Source organism: Primulina eburnea, chromosome 7 (genome assembly GCF_022965805.1).
Source record: "Primulina eburnea isolate SZY01 chromosome 7, ASM2296580v1, whole genome shotgun sequence".
NCBI lineage: Eukaryota > Viridiplantae > Streptophyta > Magnoliopsida > Lamiales > Gesneriaceae > Primulina > Primulina eburnea.
In genome coordinates, this window is record NC_133107.1 from 36,145,204 (window position 1) to 36,166,927 (window position 21,724).

At 31.3% G+C, this 21,724-nt stretch overlaps 1 long non-coding RNA gene across 1 annotated transcript in view; it reads left to right on the forward strand.

Annotated features, from left to right (window-relative positions):
• LOC140836222 (uncharacterized) overlaps positions 1-14,559 on the forward strand; it is a 49,658-nt gene extending 35,099 nt beyond the window's left edge. Inside the window, exon 3 of the long non-coding RNA XR_012119035.1 lies at positions 14,545-14,559. This is a non-coding gene — a long non-coding RNA (uncharacterized lncRNA). The remainder of the gene's footprint in view (positions 1-14,544) is intronic.
• The last annotated feature ends 7,165 nt before the right edge of the window (positions 14,560-21,724 follow it).

The following is a 21,724-nucleotide window of genomic DNA, read 5'->3' on the forward strand; positions in this document are numbered from 1 at the left end:
GCTGTTTGCATTTGTGCTAGATTTCAATCAAACCCTAAACAATCACATTACATTGCTGGTAAAAGGATTTTAAAATATCTTAAGGGTACTCAAAATGTAGGCCTCTGGTATCCCAATGACTCGTCGTTTAATCTTATTGGATACTCAGATGCTGATTATGCAGGATGTAAACTGGATAGGAAAAGCACAAGTGGTTTTTGTCAATTTCTTGGTGATAGGTTGATCTCATGGTTTAGCAAAAAGCAGACTTCCATAGCCACGTCTACTGCAGAAGCTGAATATCTTGCTGCTGGAAGCTGCTGTTCTCAAATACTTTGGATACAACAACTCAAAGACTATGGAGTTCAAGCCTCGGAATCACCTATATTTTGTGAAAATACCAGTGCAATTGCTATATCACATAATCCAGTACTTCATTCCAGAACAAAGCAAACTGATATCAGACATCATTTTATCAGAGATCATGTGCAAAAGAAGAATATTCGTCTGGAATACATTCCTACTGATCAGCAAGCAGCAGAAATTTTCTCAAAACCTCTGCCTGAGGATAAGTTTTCTTACTTTCGAAATACACTTGGATTGATCGATATAACTTGATTATTTATCATCATCTGATATTTTGGCTTAACTTTTCCTCTGTGATTATTCAGTTTTTTTAATTTTGCAGAAACTAAAAGCTGAACGATAGAGACAATCAGTAGAAATAATATTTCATTAAAGATAATAGAAGCGGGGCAGTACATTTCTCACTTCTGTTTTAACGTAAACTATCCAGGATGCCAACCAAGTGGCCAGCTCTCCAGTAGAGGTACGTAAAAACTCATCTAAAAAAGCAATCTTTTTCAGAGTCTTTAGCTCTTTTAAGAGCATGAGAAGGTAAACGCCATCATCAGAGACAACGTCTGCACTATCAGCACTATGGAGACGTCGATAATACTTCGACATCATTATCAACTCCTTGGTGGAAGATGTTCGCCCACTCTCGAAGGAAGACTTAAGCTCCTGGATTTTAGTCCAAGTAGCAAGTGTCTTCTTCACCACCTTGTCCTCTATTGTCTTCTTTTTTGCAGCGGTCACCTCCCTCATGAACTCATCAGCCAAATCAGGACTATTATCTCTTGCCATTTCTCTTAAATGATTATCTGGTTTACCCCATGATCATATTTATAGATGAAAACCAGGGACCAAAGCTCGAGAAAGTCTTGACTACAGTAGATATATGAAACATCCCATATCAAGCTCTCATCGGTTTGGTTACCAAATATTGCACTAACTTAGGGAGAACTTTATTCTGATCTTCTGTGATTTTGTGTCAGAAGCAAAAGGGCATCAGTATCATCGATCAACCAGCCCTCTCTTATTGCATTAGAAAGCCTCTGGAAAAGATCGATGCTACATCTCAGACTAAATGGAAGCAACAAATCTTTTTGATTGTTGACATTACAACTCCAGGAGTTTGATCCAAGGATCATTACGTAAAGAATGACATCTTCAAACTTCCTTCTGAACATTTTTGCTTCGGCTCCTGGATCAGACTCTAACTCTTCTTTAACTTGAGCTTTCATTTTAGATTATGAATGTTTAACTTCGTTTAAGTTGTGCAGGCATTTCTAGTAATCCTCGGAAGAAACAAAGACTCTTGCGACTGTTCATTTTCAACGGTTCAGATTGAGAGATTGCCAAGAGTCGCTTGGTGTTTAATATCCACTTATTAGTTGCATTTACCGAGGGGGAACAGTATCTTAGTCAGACTAAGATTTTTATACCTTTTTCAGAAAACAGAGAGAGTATTTGTCTTTTCGATAAAACAACAAGTCTGCTGGTTTTGTCAAAGTGCTCAAATACTTCAGCACTCTGAAACTTCCAGCAGACGTTATCATAAAACGACAAATCTTCTTCTGATTATTCTTAGTAACCGTCTGGACAGCCCGCCTATTTCAAATTTTTAAAATCATTCGCGTCTCTGACAAACTTTGCAAGTCTTTTCAAACATTCAGCCATAAACATACTGGCACGTGTCCTTATGTTTACTTGACGGCTGTACATTCATTTTAAATATCACCTTCGCACTTTTCACTTTTACCATTTCAAAACTGTTGTTACTCAGCTACTGCTTTCTCTTAATCATTTTCTATCTACTGCAAATTTTATCTGATCCTTTCATCGTACAGAAATGGTCGGAGCATACACTCTTAATGCATATCAAGTCAACTTTGCTTGAGTTCTCAATGTCAAAGATAAGAACCTTGTTAAAATGTTTCAAGTCCTTGAGAAATCAGGACTTCGAAAATTCTTGGAAGCACCAGCTGTGATATACAAAAATGCTCTTCTGGATTTCTACGCTAAGGCAACTGTGCATGAAGGAGAGATCGTTCACTCTCAAGGAGATGCATCCATCTCCATTGATGCCGCATTATTGGGAGCAACCTTCCTCCTCCCACTTTAAGGTATTTCTGAACTATCTGATATTTCCAAGCTAGAAATGTTTATTGCTCTCAGCACTTTCTCAGCCACTGGAGAAGAATTGTCTCCTTTTTGCCACAAAAAGTTACTCAAAATGGAATATCAAATTCTGGCTGATATTGTGGCGAAAGCTATATTAGTCAAAGCTGACACGTTCGACAAGTTAACAAAGGAGAAAATTCAAGTGATGACTGCCATCACTAAGGGAACTAAAGTGGATTGGAGTCATTTCATATTCAGAATCATGAAAGACATGGTCAACAAGAAAAGTTCTGGATTTGCTGTTCAGATCAGCACAATGCTAAAGGATGCTGGTTTCGCTTTTACAAGTGAACAGGATCTGTTTTGGTCACAATGATTGATGCTGAGAATGTACTCGCTTTAAGGCCCAAGCCAACCGTGGCTGAATTTGTTGCCTTGAAAAAGGAGATTGGAGAGACTCTTTCTGAGGCTCAGAAACCTCAACGAAAGATTAAAAGGAAAAGAGTGATCGTTTCTACTGATTCTGATAAAACAGTATCAGAAGAGTCTGCTGCTGATGTTCAACCATCCCTACCAACTCCAATAAAAAAGAAAGCACGGACTGTTCTTAAAATCAAGAAGACAGCAGCAGTTTCTGAAATTGAGAAGGTGCCAATCAGACAGGTGTTTCCAGAAGTGGTTCCATCTGTACGACCTACTGCTCCTACTACAGTGCAAGCTGCTTCATCTGTTCCAGCAACATCTACTGCTTCTACTCTCAGACCAATGTCTGGAATATTGATTCGAGAACCAACAAGGGGGTCTTATGCATTTCGACCCATTTTGCCTATTTCTTCAACCGATAAAGGCAAAGGAAAGATGATCGAAGAACCACAACTTTTTGGACTCAGAACAACTGTGACCACAGGTGTTGATCTTCATTTGGCAGAAATAGAAAGCTCTGCCAATGATGATATGAATTTCTTTGACGAGTGGCACAAGGTCCGAATATTTCATTCTTCTGCTTACTTCAAGAAGAAAGGATCCTATGGGAAAATAATGAACGCTGAGAAGAGGGTCTTTCAGCTTGCCAAAACAGAAAATGTAATCGAGGCCTTGCGTAGAAGAAGCTACATTCTTGAACAGCTGAAATGTCAGAAGTTGGAATCGGTTCTGAAAATTCTTGAATCAAATTTTGATCCTACAATTCCTACTGTTGTTCAGGATCAAAACGTCATTTTGATTCTAACTGACAAATTGAAACAGATGAGTGAGCAACTTCTTGATCAAGAAAAGGGCTTTAGCGAGCCAATTGAATATCAAGTCGCCCTTGTTCCAGAATTTCCACAGATCCAGACAGTTGAGGAACGGACTACAGCTTCACCAAAAGCTTCTGTTCTCAGTACTCCTGCATCACCAACAAGGCCTATTCAGTCATCATCTCTTTTGTCTGTGCATGAACTGGCTTCAGTTGAAGAAGTCATTGAGTCAATTATTCCCACGTCCCCTACTACTCAGGAAGCAGTTCCAGCTACTTCATTGCCACCATCACCCTTTCCAACCGCAGAACAACATATGGCAGAATCAGATGCTATATCTCTTTTGTCAAATCTAGAGAACTTTTTTGCTGCTCATCAAGCAGAAATGAAAGTTCTTTTGGATCAGCAATCTGAACCCTTAACTGCAGAACAATCAGCTTCACCTACTGCCATTGTTCCAACAGAAGAGAACTTGGTCTCCAACTTGGTTGCTCCTGATGAAGAGATTGTTCCTACAATAATTGCTGCCGAACCAACTATCTCTGTTATTCCAGATGAAAGCTCTGTTGACCCTGGTCCTTCTACTGCTTTGATGGATACCATTTCCCTCAACACCAATCAAGTCTCTACTGCGCTGATTGTCACTGATCCTATTCAAACTCACACGAACACTCGCGTTGCTGAAATGAGGCAACGCTTGCTTGAGCGAACCCCTTCACCTGAATCAGAAACATTCAATTTGGAGTTTCAGATTGACGTTCTGCAAAGGGAACTCAATAACCTGTCTGATTTAGTCAAGCGGATGTCCTGTGAGAGCATATCAGAATTTAGTGGTGCTCAGTTCTTCAGAGAACGAATGAGCAAAGAAATATATAAAACGGCGGAATCCATGGAGATAATGTATGCTGAAACCATTGTTTTCAGACAAGCTGTATCGAGAAATTATAGTCATATCGTGCTTGCTCAAACTGATATACTAAATCGACTCACAGAGCATGATGATCTCATTCGATCATTTTCCACCTCCATGGAAGTAATGGATGCCAAGATTGATTCTCAAACTCAATCTCTCACGACTCTCAATGATCGTATCTCTACTCAAGCTCCGTATCTGGAGATGTTAACCAATGTCATTCAAAACTTGTCTGGAAGAATGAATGATCTTATGGCCCATGTGATTGCCGCTGATGCCAAAAAGGGGGAAGAAAAACGAAGAGATCTATCTGAAGCAGAAATAAGGCAATCAGAAGCTGAACCTTCAGATAGAAGATTTCGGGATCCTCAAGATGAAGAAGTCATTTACAGGGACATTGGAACTGATTGACAATTTACTGTGTTAATTTCATTGATATTATCCTTTTGCTAACTGATTATCTGTTATTTAACGCTTTCCTACTGTTTAGGTTTTGGCATCACCACAAAGAGGGAAATTGATAGACATGAATTAATTGTGGCGATGAAAATAAAAACCAGCAGACCAGCAGCACTCTTTAAGAAAACAGTAGACAACAAGAAAATCAGAAGCTACTGGTCTAGTAAAACAAAAGCAGTAGAAAGGATAGAAAAACAGAATTAGTAGAAGATGTTGCCTAACGTGACTACTTTAAATGTTACCGTTAAAGTTACCAAGTACTAATATTAATTGCAGCATTAAATACTATACGGAGTCATTTAATTCACTTTACCGAGTTTAGTATAAAACAGGACTGATTGTTTTATAGTTTTTCTGCAGGAACTTTTTTGGTAATAAAGCTGACTCTATCAGAAATCTGAAGACATCTTCTGATCATAAACGTTGAACTCAGTCGCTTATATATACATGGAACAAACCTTTACACAAAGAGAACTCTACGCATAATATCTTTTCAAGGATCAACGCCATTTTCACTCAACGAGACAACCTCAAAATTCCTTGATAACTTTGAGTTCAACACAAAGAAAAGTATCACACGCTTCATAGCAAATATCTGATCTTTTGAAGATCATCTTGTGCTACTGATTCTTACACTCTTCACAATCTTTTACAACACTTATACTTTACCAGGAAGAGCTTGTAATCTGAAAAGAGTCTTTTCAGAACTTTTTGTATCACGTTCTTTTTGAGTCGAGTAACTAAGAGTTTCAGTAGGCAAAGGTGTAAGTCCTTCTGAAGTGGGTGTGTACAAGAGTTGTACTGTAATATCACAAGTCTTTTAGTTATACCTTCTGGAAACAGGAGAAGGAGAGACGTAGAAGATTTCATCTTCGAACTTCCATAAACAACTACTGCCTACTGTTATTATTGTCTTTCACTTACCTCATCAGATTGTTTCCGCGCCTATAATTGTAATCTAGGTGAAGGTATACGCAACAAGATAAACTACTATCTCTAACAGGATTTTAGTACCTCATCAAAAGAAAGGAAAAACGAGTAGAGTTTATTCACCCCCCCTCTAAACTCAACTTCGATCCTCAACAAGAAGTTTGTGGTATATCTACCATATAATCTAGAGGTGAAATAAAAGAATGACTAGATCTTGATCTAGCATAGATAGAAGATGGTAATAATCTTCTTTGTTCATTATTAAACTGTATTTGAACAGATCCTTCATTAGTTTGTATAACTTGTTGTAAATCCCTATTTATAATAGGATTTCTAGGAACAGCTTGTTCAGTTATCCAGTTTTCTGGAAATTCAATTTCTTCCCATTTTATAGTTCTACGAGTTGTAAAATTAGATCTATTAAAATTATTTTCTATGAGAATAGTTTCATTTAATTTTTTATCTATTCTTTTACACATAGGATTCAGTGTAAATAATGGTTTATAATAAATACGATAACATATACATATTACTTCTGTTCCATGAGTATAATTATAACCATGAGTTTTAACATTTAATGTTAAAGAGTCTAAAATATTAATATCAGACAAAGATAAAGATAAATTAGGATAAACATCAAAATATACTGGACCATGTGCTAGACTAGATTGAGTTAGTCCCATAAGGGATTGTTTCCAATTCAAATTTCTACCATCTCCTAAAGCTGCTATGAAGCTTTCTGGTAATCCTTCTAAAGTTAAAGGTCTAAAAGCAATTTGAATAAAACCTATATGAATAAATTTGTAATTTTTCCTATAAGGCATAATATCTTTATTGTTTAACAATCTAATATCCATCTCATTATTATGAAGAGGTATTGATGATTCTGTAGTTTTAACTACTTGTTTAAAATCAATTCTTTCAAAAGTTCCTAACTTATAGATCATTTTAGATTCTATCTTAGAAATAGTCCATTTATTCAATAAATCCAAATTTTCAGGTAAATCATATTCTTCATTTAAACTGTTTTGAACAGTTTCTTTCATACTGAAAATATTCATTTGAATAAAAATTGCTAAATTATTAACCAGACTATTATCATGGCTCTGATACCATCTGAGGCTTGGAATCAAAGAGGAATCTGATACGTGGCATTGTTTTACCAAATTTTTCCTTAGTGGCTTTCGCACACATGGAGATTATTGGTTTCCAGTCTATATACTATTTTCAACTCATACTGAGCTAAGAAAAGGAAGAATTTAAATTCCAGAATAATAATGAATATAAGTATAACGACCCGAAAATTCAAGGTTGAAAATTTGAGGAAAAATTAAAAATTTTTCTTTTTTAAAATAATTAAAATTGCCTCATTCACGAACTAAATGGATAAATCAAGTTTAATGTTCAAAATTTGCAGCGGAAGAAATTATTTAAAGTAATCCAACACTGATAAAATGTTTGAGCATAAAAAAATGGCAAGTGCTGTAAATGAGGTCCTCGGGTGCCACTACTGCCGACCCAAGCTAGCTCACTGGTCCCCGCCCTCGGCCCCGACATCATCAGTACCTACAACAATAAAGTCTAGTGAGCCTAAAGACTCAGCATGCATATATCGTAAATAACGAGTAAATAATATAGTAAAATTTGCATGGGATAAAAATATCATGTCAGGAGGCATGAAGTGAAAATAACTTGTCATGAGCAATTATAATACATGCATAACTGAACTGAAAATCATAGTGAAAATGTTTGCTTCTTGGAGCCCTGTAATAAAATAGCATGTCATAAATTTTCTGTTGAGATTATGGTCTACGCAAGTGTCCCCTGAACTGAACTGAATTGAACTGACCGGTAACTGGCGACCGGACCGGTAACTGGCGACCGGGTTTACTAATGTACGTCTGATCAGACTACTGCCACAGTATACTGAGTGAAACAACCGAACTGACCGGTAACTGGCGACCGGATTTAATAATGCTCCCATAACCGGTAACTGACGATCGGACCGGTAACTGGCGACCGGATTTAATCATGATAGTAAAGTGACCACAAGCAATATCGCATAATATCAAAATGAATATTTTGCACGTAATATAATTAACCAACATAATTAAATATGAACAATTTCGATCTTCTTGCATTAAAATCATGTACTTGCGATATTAAAAATATCTATATGGCTTGATTGAAGAGTGAAAGAAGATATAAATATGTCTTGGTTTGTTTTGACAGAAAACAAACGAAATACGACTCGGCGCGGCGGAGACGGAGTGCTCTTCACTTTCTTACTTTTTCTCTCTTAATTCCTTTAAACCAAGCATGCACCATAATTATTATAATAGCGTAAAAATCATAAACGTGATGCATGAACATTTAAAAATATCATGATTTGTGCTCAGGGCGCTGCTAAGACCAAAAACTCACATCGGGTGCAAATGTCCATTTTTGCCCTTAGAAACCCAAAAATTATCGTTTCACCTCTAAACGTAAAATTTCACGTTTTTGATCTTTTCTTAATTCCATTTACTCTAACATGTCTCAAATAATTATTTAAGATTACATGAATTTTCTCATATTTTTATTTGGCATAAATCCATGACTTTTAAATTAATCCTTACATATAACATATTAATGCGTTTTAATCTCGAATTAAACCAAACCTTAGCATAAAATTCTCAAATTAAAAAAACTTATAAATAAAATTCTCATCCCAAAGACATTTAAGAATTAAACTCCCAGAAGAAAGTAGAAATTCTACTTCTTCTATATCTGATTTTGAAAAAATCAGTATATCTGGTCTTCAAAAGACTAAAGATAATATATCTCAACCGGAATATAAGGTTGATCTTCCTAAATCTAGCACTTCTCGTTTTCAAAGAAGTTATTCTGTTAATAATAGAAAATCATATTCTCCCACTTTTTCTGATATGGGTTATAATGTTATGGTTATTAATTATAATAATCCTATTCAAAAAAGTTTATAAAAGGTGAAAAATTTAAATAAGAAAAAATGGTTTTTAAGTTGCTTAAACTCAAAACAACAAGATTTATATTCTTTAAGATATAAAGAATGGGTGGAAGAAACTAAATTAAATTTAGATTTTTTCAAATGGTTAGAAAATTTATATTTTCCAGCAAGAAATAAAATATTTCCCAATTTTACTAATGAGTCTTTTATAAATACTCTTGAATCAACATATAAATTATATGTTCATGAAACTGGAGAAGAATCTTGTGAGATTCATCCCCTTTTACTACTTTACAAATTAAAAAGGAAATAAAAAAATTTATGCTACTCCCATAAAATCTGAAATAGTACATGGTAATTTTGACCATATAATTCAGTAAAATAATTTTACTAATCTCTCTTTACATTCTTTAAAAAATCAAACCACCAGGATAGAAGAAATTCTTTCTAAACCTAAACAAGAAATGTCTAGAGGAGAAAGTTCTAAAGCCTTGATGATAAAACCTCCTCCTAATCTTAAGCAAGAAAAATTTCTTTTAAGCTCTAAAAAAGATGAAGATTTTATGGAAGGTCTAATAGACCGATTACAAAAAATTAATATTAAAGAAAAAGGTTATATTTCGGTAATTAGCAAAGATGAACAACTTGAAAATTCTTCAAGTTCTTCTGAAGATGAAATGCAGATTAATAAAATGCATAAAGTATCAATTGTAAAACCTTTTTATAAAAAGGCAACAACTATAGATCTTCAGATTGAAGAAAAGAAAGATTATGTTCAGTTTAATGGCGAGGCCATTACTGAATGGAATATAGATGGAAAGTCTGAATATCAGATTAAAACTGTTATTAAACAAATGTTAATATACTCTTCTGCCGCAAAAATAAAAGGTAATAATGATAGGCAGATTGCTCAAGCAATTATTACTGGTTTTACTGGCCAACTTCAAGGTTGGTGGGATTTCTATCTTTCAAAATATGCAAAGAATAAAATTCTTAACTCTTCTATAATTGATTTAAATGGAAGAGAAGAGTTTGATGCGGTTAATACACTTATTTATACAATTCTATCTAATTTTATTGGAGCAAATTAACTTCAATTAGATAGATCTCAAGAACAATTAATGAATTTAAGATGTCCAACACTATCTGAATTCAGATGGTATAAAGATGTATTTATGACCAAAGTTTTAACTAGAAATGATTGCAATGCAAATTTCTGGAAAGAAAAATTTATTTCTGGACTTCCAGTTCTTTTTGCTGAAAGAGTTAAAAATAGATTAAAATCTAAATCTTCAACAAACTCTATAGATTGGAGTATTCTTACTTATGGAGATTTATCTGCAGAAATAACTGCAGAAGGTATAACTCTTTGTAACGATATCAAGTTAAAAAGGCAGCTTGATATGCAAAAAGAAGAAAACCAAAATATTATTGGTGATTTTTGTGAGCAAATAGGCTTTCAACCAATTCAATATCCTAAAAGAGAAAAGAAAAGAAAAAGATTTCCTTTTAAAAGGAAGAAACTATTATCTAAAAGATAAAGAAAAATCTAAAAAATATTCTAAGAAAAGATTTAAAAAACCTATAAAAAATGATTCTACTAAAGTTCCAGTATGCTGGAAATGTGGAAAAATTGGACATAAGGCTAATAAGTGTTATGTCAAGAAAAAGATTAATAATCTTAATATAAACAATGATTTAAAAGAATCTTTGATAAACATTCTTCTTAATAAAGAAGAAAATTTAAAACAAAAAGATTTTTATATCAATGTTATTGATAATAAATTCTCTGAATATTCTAATAGTAGTTCAGATAATGATTCTGAAATATCAGAAAACAAAATCTGTGATCCAGATTGTGATTGTGATACTTGTCTCATAAATTTTATGGGTTTAGAAATAAATGTTATATCAAATGAAGAAACTTTTATTTTAGATCTCATAGATCAAATAAAATATCCTATAGAAAAAAGAAAAGCTATAGAACATTATTTAAATATGGCAAATCACAAGCCTACTAAACTTGTACAAAATACTGTACAAGAACATGAATTATATTCTTATAATAAAATATTAGAAAAGGCAAAACAAAAAGAAAGAGAGCCTACTATCTCTGAATTAAAAGGAGAGATAGATCAGATAAAATCTGAAATAAAATATTTAAAATAAAGAGTAAATACTCTTAGTATTAATGATCATATTTGGGAAAAAGATTCTACTTCAGATGAAGAAGAAGAAGAAGAAAATATTTTACCCAAAGATGATAATGAAATAAATCAAATGATATGAGTTAATAAAATTGATCAAATCATTTCTCAAAAATGGTACTCAAAAGTAACATTAATTATTAATAAAAAATTTAAAATTACTATTGAAACACTTCTAGATACAGGAGCTGATGTAAATTGCATCAGTGAAGGAATTGTTCCTTCTAAATATTATAAAAAGACTACTCAATTTATAACAGCTGCTAATAAACAACCTCTTATAGTTAATTACAAATTGTCTGATGTAGCAATATGTAATTCTGGAGTTTGTTTAAATACTACTTTTATTCTCATTAAAAATATCTCTACTCCTGTGATTCTAGGAACCCTATTTTTTCAAATGCTGTTTCCTATTAATAAAATTAATGAAAAGGGTTTATATACCAATATTAAAGGAAATAATTTATTTTTCCCATTTACCACTATACCTGTTTCAAAATCTATAAATATTTTACAAAAAAAATAGTACATGATAAAGAAAATTTTGTTACTTCATTAAAAGATGAAGTTCTTTTTAAAAATATTAAAGAGAAAATAAATTCTGAGAAAATTCAAGAAAAAATAAAAATTATTTCAGGAAATATATCTAAAGAAATTTGTGCTGATGTTCCTAATGCCTTTTGGAATAGGAAGAAACATCAAGTTAGTCTACCTTATACGGATGATTTTATTGAGGATAAAATTCCTACTAAAGCTAGGCCTATAGCAATGGGACCTAGACTTTTAAATTATTGCAAAGAAGAAATTGATAGTCTTCTTAAAAAAGAATTGATAAGATCAAGTAATAGTCCTTGGAGTTGTCCAGCATTTTATGTAGAAAATGCAGCAGAAATAGAGAGAGGAGCTCCAAGACTTGTTATCAATTATAAACCGCTTAATAAAGCATTAAAATGGATTAAGCATCCATTACCGAATAAAAGAGATTTATTAAATAGATTATTTAAGGGAAAAATATTCTCTTCTTTTGATTTAAAATCAGGATTCTACCAGATTCTTCTAAAAGAGGAAGATAAATATAAAACAGCTTTTACTGTACCATTTGGCCATTACGAATGGAATGTAATGCCATTTGGATTAAAAAATGCTTCAATGGAATTCCAAAATATAATGAATGAAATTTATAATTCATATATAGATTATATTATCGTTTATATAGATGATGTTCTTATATATTCTGATAATATTGATCAGCATTTTAAACATCTGAATATATTTATTCAAGTTACTAAAAAAGCTGGATTGGCAGTAAATCAGAAAAAAGTAAAACTTTTTCAAACTAAGATAAAATTCTTAGGACCTTATATTGAAAATGGAATAATAATTCCTATTGAAAGAGCAATTGTTTTTGCTGATAAATTTCCTGATAAAATTACTGATGTAAATAAATTACAAAGATTTCTAGGAAGTCTTAATTATATTGGAGATTTTTATAAAGATCTCGCTCAAGATTGTAAACTATTATTTCAAAGGTTGAAGAAAAATCCTCAACCATGGACTGATAGTCATACTTTAGCAATACAAAAAATAAAAGAAAGAGTTAAAGAACTCCCTTGTTTATCTATTGCTAATCCTGAAGCATTCAAAATAGTTGAAACAGATGCCTCTGATGTTGGATATGGAGGAATACTTAAACAAAAATTAGATAATACATCTAAAGAAATTTTTGTGAGATATACTTCTGGAACTTGGAATAATACTCAAAAGAATTATTCTACAATAAAGAAAGAAATTCTTTCAATTGTTAAATGTATTACAAAATTTGAAAGTGATCTTTTAAATAAGAAAATTTTTATTAAGGGTTGATTGCAAATCTGCTAAAGATATTCTTTTAAAAGATGTTAAAGTAATAGCATCTAAACAAATATTTGCTAGATGGCAAGCTATATTAGCATGTTTTGATTTTGATATTGAACATATCTCTGGAAAATCTAATTCATTACCAGATTTTCTAACCAGAGAATTTTTGCAAGGATCAACCTTGGAAGACGGTTCTAAAGAGACCAGCAACCGGAAAAAAGCCGATTAATAAACCACCCTTTAAAAGAGGGAATGATGTTCCTCAGCCTAATATGGCTTCCACAGAAGAAGAAAAATTTGATCCAATTAAAGAATTTGCAGATGATGATACTGCTTATGAAATTCATTACTATCATAATGCAATATTTGCTTTAAAGGGTTCAAAAGAAGATTTAAAATATCCCTATTTAATATCAGGATGTCTTCATTGATGTCCTGTTGATAAAGACCTTAAAGTTCTATCACCTATTCATATAGCTCAAAGCTATTTGATTAAAGATCTACAACCCATATTGGGTAGAAAAACCAGAGACTATTTTGAAACAATTTTAGTAGAAACTGGATCAGTTGAAATTCAACATATGGATCGCAATCGCGATTATGCATTTTCTAAAATGATAATAAAAAAGATTATCCCAGCCGCTAATTGGGGTTTACCTCTTAGCCAAGCCAGACAATTAAACACTTTTCAGGCAATGCCTAATATGTTTAATTATCATGATTATATCATGGCTTGGGATACCATTGTATTATATGAGAATTCTCAAAGAAAACACTCTTGGTGGATAAAATTTCAATTAGACGATATTCATCAATTCATACCCACATGGTTCAAAACTTTTTTCTTTTCATGGGGGGTAATGCCCTCAATCCTTCCCAAAAATGTTAAGAACATATTGATCAAATTCCAAAATGCCAATACCCAGTTTGATGGTTTAACAGCCATGATTCAATTTGCCATTAATTATAATGTTCCTTGGATTATTCGATGGGAATATGGACTGCAAGACCTGGCTAAAGAAAAATTTGATATTAAGTTTGCCCCTACTATATTAATTAGGAAAATTCTTATAAAATGGTGGGGAAAAGAAGACTTCTTTGCAGAAGGCAAAGTTTATGATCGACAGGGAGTAATAGCTCTTGGAGTTGCTAGAGAAACTATGAAGAATTTGAATCATGACACTCCAACACAAACCACTTTGTTAAAAGAACTTTTTCAACATCTGGACAAGGACACCATTACTTCTATGTTTACAGAAGTTTTTGGTGAAAAATCAAATTTACCCACTCAAGAATCAACCTCCTCAAAAGGAAAGGAAAAAATAGAAGACGATACACAGATGACCGATCAAGATGATCTACAAGATGCTCAGGACCCATATGATGGGGACGACATATTTGCATTATTGAATGCATGAAATAATGGATGTGTGAGCTGGAAGGCACGAGATGAGCTTTGGGAACTGTGTCTAGACTAAAAGTCATGCATTATTGTTGTGTATTATTAAAGTTTGTGCATTATTAAAGTTTGTAATATGTGGCAAGTTTTTATTCGTAAGAGTACTGTAGATAGTAGTTGTATTGTTCTATTTAAGGAGTCGACTCCCTTTGTGATCGGGACACCAAAAAATTCTCTACTATTTTCTCAGAATAAAAGTTTCGAAGTTTTCTCCAGTTCTTGAGTTCCGAGTTTCGAGTTTCATCAAAAATTATGTAAGTTTATGTCATACGATTATATTTATGATCCTCCGTTTGATTATATTATGTTTCTTCCTATTCCAAAAGGCATTAGGAACATCAGCACAAATTTCTTTAGATATATTTCCTGAAATAATTTTTATTTTTTCTTGAATTTTCTCAGAATTAATTTTCTCTTGAATATTTTTTAAAAAGAACTTCATCTTTTAATGAAGTAACAAAATTTTCTTTATTATGTACTATTTTTTGTAAAATATTTATAGATTTTGAAACAGGTATAGTGGTAAATGAGAAAAATAAATTATTTCCTTTAATATTGGTATATAAACCCTTTTCATTAATTTTATTAATAGGAAACAACATTTGAAAAAATGGGGTTCCTAGAATCACAGGAGTAGAGATATTTTTAATGAGAATAAAAGTAGTATTTAAACAAACTCCAGAATTACATATTGCTACATCAGACAATTTTTAATTAACTATAAGAGGTTGTTTATTAGCAGCTGTTATAAATTGAGTAGTCTTTTTATAATATTTAGAATAAACAATTCCTTCACTGATGCAATTTACATCAGCTCCTGTATCTAGAAGTGCTTCAATAGTAATTTTAAATTTTTTATTAATAATTAATGTTACTTTTGAGTACCATTTTTGAGAAATGATTTGATCAATTTTATTAACCCATATCATTTGATTTATTTCATTATCATCTTTGGGTAAAATATTTTCTTCTTCTTCTTCTTCATCTGAAGTAGAATCTTTTTCCCAAATATGATCATTAATACTAAGAGTATTTACTCTTTCTTTTAAATATTTTATTTCAGATTTTATCTGATCTATCTCTCCTTTTAATTCAGAGATAGTAGGCTCTCTTTCTTTTTGTTTTGCCTTTTCTAATATTTTATTATAAGAATATAATTCATGTTCTTGTACAGTATTTTGTACAAGTTTAGTAGGCTTGTGATTTGCCATATTTAAATAATGTTCTATAGCTTTTCTTTTTTCTATAGGGTATTTTATTTGATCTATGAGATCTAAAATAAAAGTTTCTTCATTTGATATAACATTTATTTCTAAACCCATAAAATTTATGAGACAAGTATCACAATCACAATCTGGATCACAGATTTTGTTTTCTGATATTTCAGAATCATTATCTGAATTACTATTAGAATATTCAGAGAATTTATAATCAATAACATTGATATAAAAATCTTTTTGTTTTAAATTTTCTTCTTTGTTAAGAAGAATGTTTATCAAAGATTCTTTTAAATCATTGTTTATATTAAGATTATTAATCTTTTTCTTGACATAACACTTATTAGCCTTATGTCCAATTTTTCCACATTTCCAGCATACTGGAACTTTAATAGAATAATTTTTTATAGGTTTTTTAAATCTTTTCTTAGAATATTTTTTAGATTTTTCTTTATCTTTTAGATAATGTTTCTTCCTTTTAAAAGAAAATCTTTTTCTTTTCTTATCTCTTTTAGGATATTGAATTGGTTGAAAGCATATTTGCTCACAAAAATCACCAATAATATTTCGGTTTTCTTCTTTTTGCATATCAAGCTGCCTTTTTAACTTGATATCGTTACAAAGAATTATACCTTCTGCAGTTATTTCTGCAGATAAATCTTCATAAGTAAGAATACTCCAATCTATAGAGTTTGTTGAAGATTTAGATTTTAATCTATTTTTAACTCTTTCAGCAAAAAGAACTGGAAGTCCAGAAATAAATTTTTCTTTACAGAAATTTGCATTGCAATCATTTCTAGTTAAAACTTTGGTCATAAATACATCTTTATACCATCTGAATTCAGATAGTGTTGGACATCTTAAATTCATTAATTGTTCTTGAGATCTATCTAATTGAAGTTCATTTGCTCCAATAAAATTAGATAGAATTGTATAAATAAGTGTATTAACCGCATCAAACTCTTCTCTTCCATTTAAATCAATTATAGAAGAGTTAAGAATTTTATTCTTTGCATCTTTTGAAAGATAGAAATCCCACCAACCTTGAAATTGGCCAGTAAAACCAGTAATAATTGCTTGAGTAATCTGCCTATCATTATTACCTTTTATTTTTGCGGCAGAAGAGTATATTAACATTTGTTTAATAACAGTTTTAATCTGATATTCAGACTTTCCATCTATATTCCATTCAGTAATGGCCTCGCCATTAAACTGAACATAATCTTTCTTTTCTTCAATTTGAAGATCTATAGGTGTTGCCTTTTTATAAAAAGGTTTTACAATTGATACTTTATGCATTTTATTAATCTGCATTTCATCTTCAGAAGAACTTGAAGAATTTTCAAGTTGTTCATCTTTGGTAATTACCGAAATAGAACCTTTTTCTTTAATATTAATTTTTTGTAATCGGTCTATTAGACCTTCCATAAAATCTTCATCTTTTTTAGAGCTTAAAAGAAATTTTTCTTGCTTAAGATTAGGAGGAAGTTTTATCATCAAGGCTTTAGAACTTTCTCCTCTAGACATTTTTTGTTTAGGTTTAGAAAGAATTTCTTCTATCCTGATGGTTTGATTTCTTAAAGAATGTAAAGAGAGATTAGTAAAATTATTTTGCTGAATTATATGGTCAAAATTACCATGTCCTATTTCAGATTTTATGGGAGTAGCATAAATTTCTTTATTTCCCTTTTTAATTTGTAAAGTAGTAAAAGGGGGATGAATCTCACAAGATTCTTCTCCAGTTTCATGAACATATAATTTATATGTTGATTCAAGAGTATTTATAAAAGACTCATTAGTAAAATTGGGAAATATTTTATTTCTTTCTGGAAAATATAAATTTTCTAACCATTTGAAAAAATCTAAATTTAATTTAGTTTCTTCCACCCATTCTTTATATCTTAAAGAATATAAATCTTGTTGTTTTGAGTTTAAGCAACTTAAAAACCATTTTTTCTTATTTAAATTTTTAGCCTTTTCTAAACTTTTTTGAATAGGATTATTATAATTAATAACCATAACATTATAACCCATATCAGAAAAAGTGGGAGAATCTGATTTTCTATTATTAACAGAATAACTTCTTTGAAAACGAGAAGTGCTAGATTCAGGAAGATCAACCTTATATTCCGGTTGAGATATATTATCTTTAGTCTTTTGAAGACCAGATATACTGATTTTTTCAAAATCAGATATAGAAGAAGTAGAATTTCTACTTTCTTCTGGGAGTTTAATTCTTAAATGTCTTTGGGATGAGAATTTTATTTCAACATCACCATCTACATATTGAACTATACTTTCTAGTTTTCTAGATTCTTCTTTGATAGTAGGAGCAATATTCTCCATTTTCCAGATTTCTGGTAAATTATCTTGATTCCAATTTATTGTTTTTGGAATCATAATATTACTTTTATTAATATCAGTTATAAAGAGTGTGGTTTCACCTCTTTTTGAACTAATTTGATTAGTATTAATTCTGAAATTAGAAATTGTAGAATTCATAACTTTATAACATATTCTATATAATAGAACAACATTTTCTGTACCATCTATCATATCAAAGCCTTCAGTTTTTATATTTAATGTGAGGGCTTTCATGATATTTGGATCAAAAAGAGAAATTGGGAAATTAGGAAAACAACTAAAATGTATTGGTTCTTCACATAATGAGGACTCTATTATTCCTAATAGGGAATCTTCAAATTTATTATGCCTTTGATCTGGTACTAAAATTAAGGCAGAAGTATTTAAACCTAATCTGGTAAGAGGTTTTAAACCTACTTGAATCATACCCAGATGCATAAATTTATAAGATTTCATATGAATATTTATAAGATTTTGAGATAATAAACTGAAAGAATCATATCCTCCTTTTAGGGGAATAGCTTCTTCTATAGTTTTTATAATATAGTCAGATTTAAAATTAAATCCTTTAGATCTATATATCTTCGTATTAGAAGATACTGGTAATTTCCAGTTTTGAATATTTTTCTCGAAATTTTCAGAAATAATTAATTCTTTATTTTTAGTATTACTACTTGAAGATTTATTCTTGTTAAAAGATCGTATTATTTTATCCATTAAGAAATTAGTAGATACGGTCAAGGATTTATCCCTACCTTACCCTTCGGCTTTACAGGATTTATGGTACCTGACTTGTAGAGCTACTACCTTCTCTAATAAGATGAAAGAATATGATATATTACAAGAATAAAACTTTATTGAAAAGTTCTTTAAGAACAATGGCTCTGATACCACTTACAAAGAGATTACACGAGATTTAACTTACACAGAGATTACACGAGATTTCATCTCAAATAAACCAAAGTAAAGATTTAATCTTCAAATCTTCAGCTTTAAGCAGCAAGCTGTGAGCTCTGCTTCTCAAATGCCTTTCAGGTAATTTTGGATCTTTCCAAATGTGGATAAACAAACCAATGTTTATAAACAGGATTTTCTCTGGATCTTTTAAACGATCTTCAAGCTCTTTAATTTGATTATTGATTAATTTAATTTTCTTTTTTAAGATTTTCAAATAATTTTCAGACGACATAATATAATCAAACGGAGGATCATAAATATAATCGTATGACATAAACTTACATAATTTTTGATGAAACTCGAAACTCGGAACTCAAGAACTGGAGAAAACTTCGAAACTTTTATTCTGAGAAAGTAGTAGAGAATTTTTTGTTGTCCCGATCACAAAGGGAGTCGACTCCTTAAATAGAACAATACAACTACTATCTACAGTACTCTTACGAATAAAAACTTGCCACATATTACAAACTTTAATAATGCACAACAATAATGCATGACTTTTAGTCTAGACATCAGTTCCCAAAGCTCATCTCGTGCCTTCCAGCTCACACATCCATTATTTCATGCATTCAATAATGCAAATATGTCGTCCCCATCATATGGGTCCTGAGCATCTTGTAGAGCATCTTGATCGGTCATCTGTGTATCGTCTTCTATTTTTTCCTTTCCTTTTGAGGAGGTTGATTCTTGAGTGGGTAAATTTGATTTTTCACCAAAAACTTCTGTAAACATAGAAGTAATGGTGTCCTTGTCCAGATGTTGAAAAAGTTCTTTTAACAAAGTGGTTTGTGTTGGAGTTTCATGATTCAAATTCTTCATAGTTTCTCTAGCAACTCCAAGAGCTATTACTCCCTGTCGATCATAAACTTTGTCCTTCTGCAAAGAAGTCTTCTTTTCCCCACCATTTTATAAGAATTTTCCTAATTAATATAGTAGGGGCAAACTTAATATCAAATTTTTCTTTAGCCAGGTCTTGCAGTCCATATTCCCATCGAATAATCCAAGGAACATTATAATTAATGGCAAATTGAATCATGGCTGTTAAACCATCAAACTGGGTATTGGCATTTTGGAATTTGACCAATATGTTCTTAACATTTCTGGGAAGGATTGAGGGCATTACCCCCCATGAAAAGAAAAAAGTTTTGAACCATGTGTGTATGAATTGATGAATATCGTCTAATTGGAATTTTATTCACCAAGAGTGTTTTCTTTGAGAATTCTCATATAATACAATGGTATCCCAAGCCATGATATAATCATGATAATTAAACATATTAGGCATTGCCTGAAAAGTGTTTAATTGTCTGGCTTGGCTAAGAGGTAAACCCCAATTAGCGGCTGGGATAATCTTTTTTATTATCATTTTAGAAAATGCATAATCGCGATTGCGATCCATATGTTGAATTTCAACTGATCCAGTTTCTACTAAAATTGTTTCAAAATAGTCTCTGGTTTTTCTACCCAATATAGGTTGTAGATCTTTAATCAAATAGCTTTGAGCTATATGAATAGGTGATAGACCTTTAAGGTCTTTATCAACAGGACAACAATGAAGACATCCTGATATTAAATAGGGATATTTTAAATCTTCTTTTGAACCCTTTAAAGCAAATATTGCATTATAATAGTAATGAATTTCATAAGCAGTATCATCATCTGCAAATTCTTTAATTGGATCAAATTTTTCTTCTTCTGTGGAAGCCATATTAGGCTGAGGAACAGCATTCCCTCTTTTAAAGGGTGGTTTATTCATCGGCTTTTTTCCGGTTGCTGGTCTCTTTAGAACCGTCTTCCAAGGTTGATCCCTGCAAAAATTCTCTGGTTAGAAAATCTGGCAATGAATTAGATTTTCCAGAGATATGTTCAATATCAAAATCAAAACATGCTAATATAGCTTGCCATCTAGCAAATATTTGTTTAGATGCTATTACTTTAACATCTTTTAAAAGAATATCTTTAGCAGATTTGCAATCAACCCTTAATAAAAATTTCTTATTTAAAAGATCACTTTCAAATTTTGTAATACATTTAACAATTGAGAGAATTTCTTTCTTTATTGTAGAATAATTCTTTTGAGTATTATTCCAAGTTCCAGAAGTATATCTCACAAGAATTTCTTTAGATGTATTATCTAATTTTTGTTTAAGTATTCCTCCATATCCAATATCAGAGGCGTCTGTTTCAACTATTTTGAATGCTTCAGGATTAGCAATAGATAAACAAGGGAGTTCTTTAACTCTTTCTTTTATTTTCTGTATTGCTAAAGTATGACTATCAGTCCATGATTGAGGATTTTTCTTCAACCTTTGAAATAATAATTTACAATCTTGAGCGAGATCTTTATAAAAATCTCCAATATAATTAAGACTTCCAAGAAATCTTTGTAATTGATTTACATCAGTAATTTTATCAGGAAATTTATCAACAAAAACAATTGCTCTTTCAATAGGAATTATTATTCCATTTTCAATATAATGTCCTAAGAATTTTATCTTAGTTTGAAAAAGTTTTACTTTTTTCTGATTTACTGCCAATCCAGCTTTTTTAGTAACTTGAATAAATATATTCAGATGTTTAAAATGCTGATCAATATTATCAGAATATATAAGAACATCATCTATATAAACGATAATATAATCTATATATGAATTATAAATTTCATTCATTATATTTTGGAATTCCATTGGAGCATTTTTTAATCCAAATG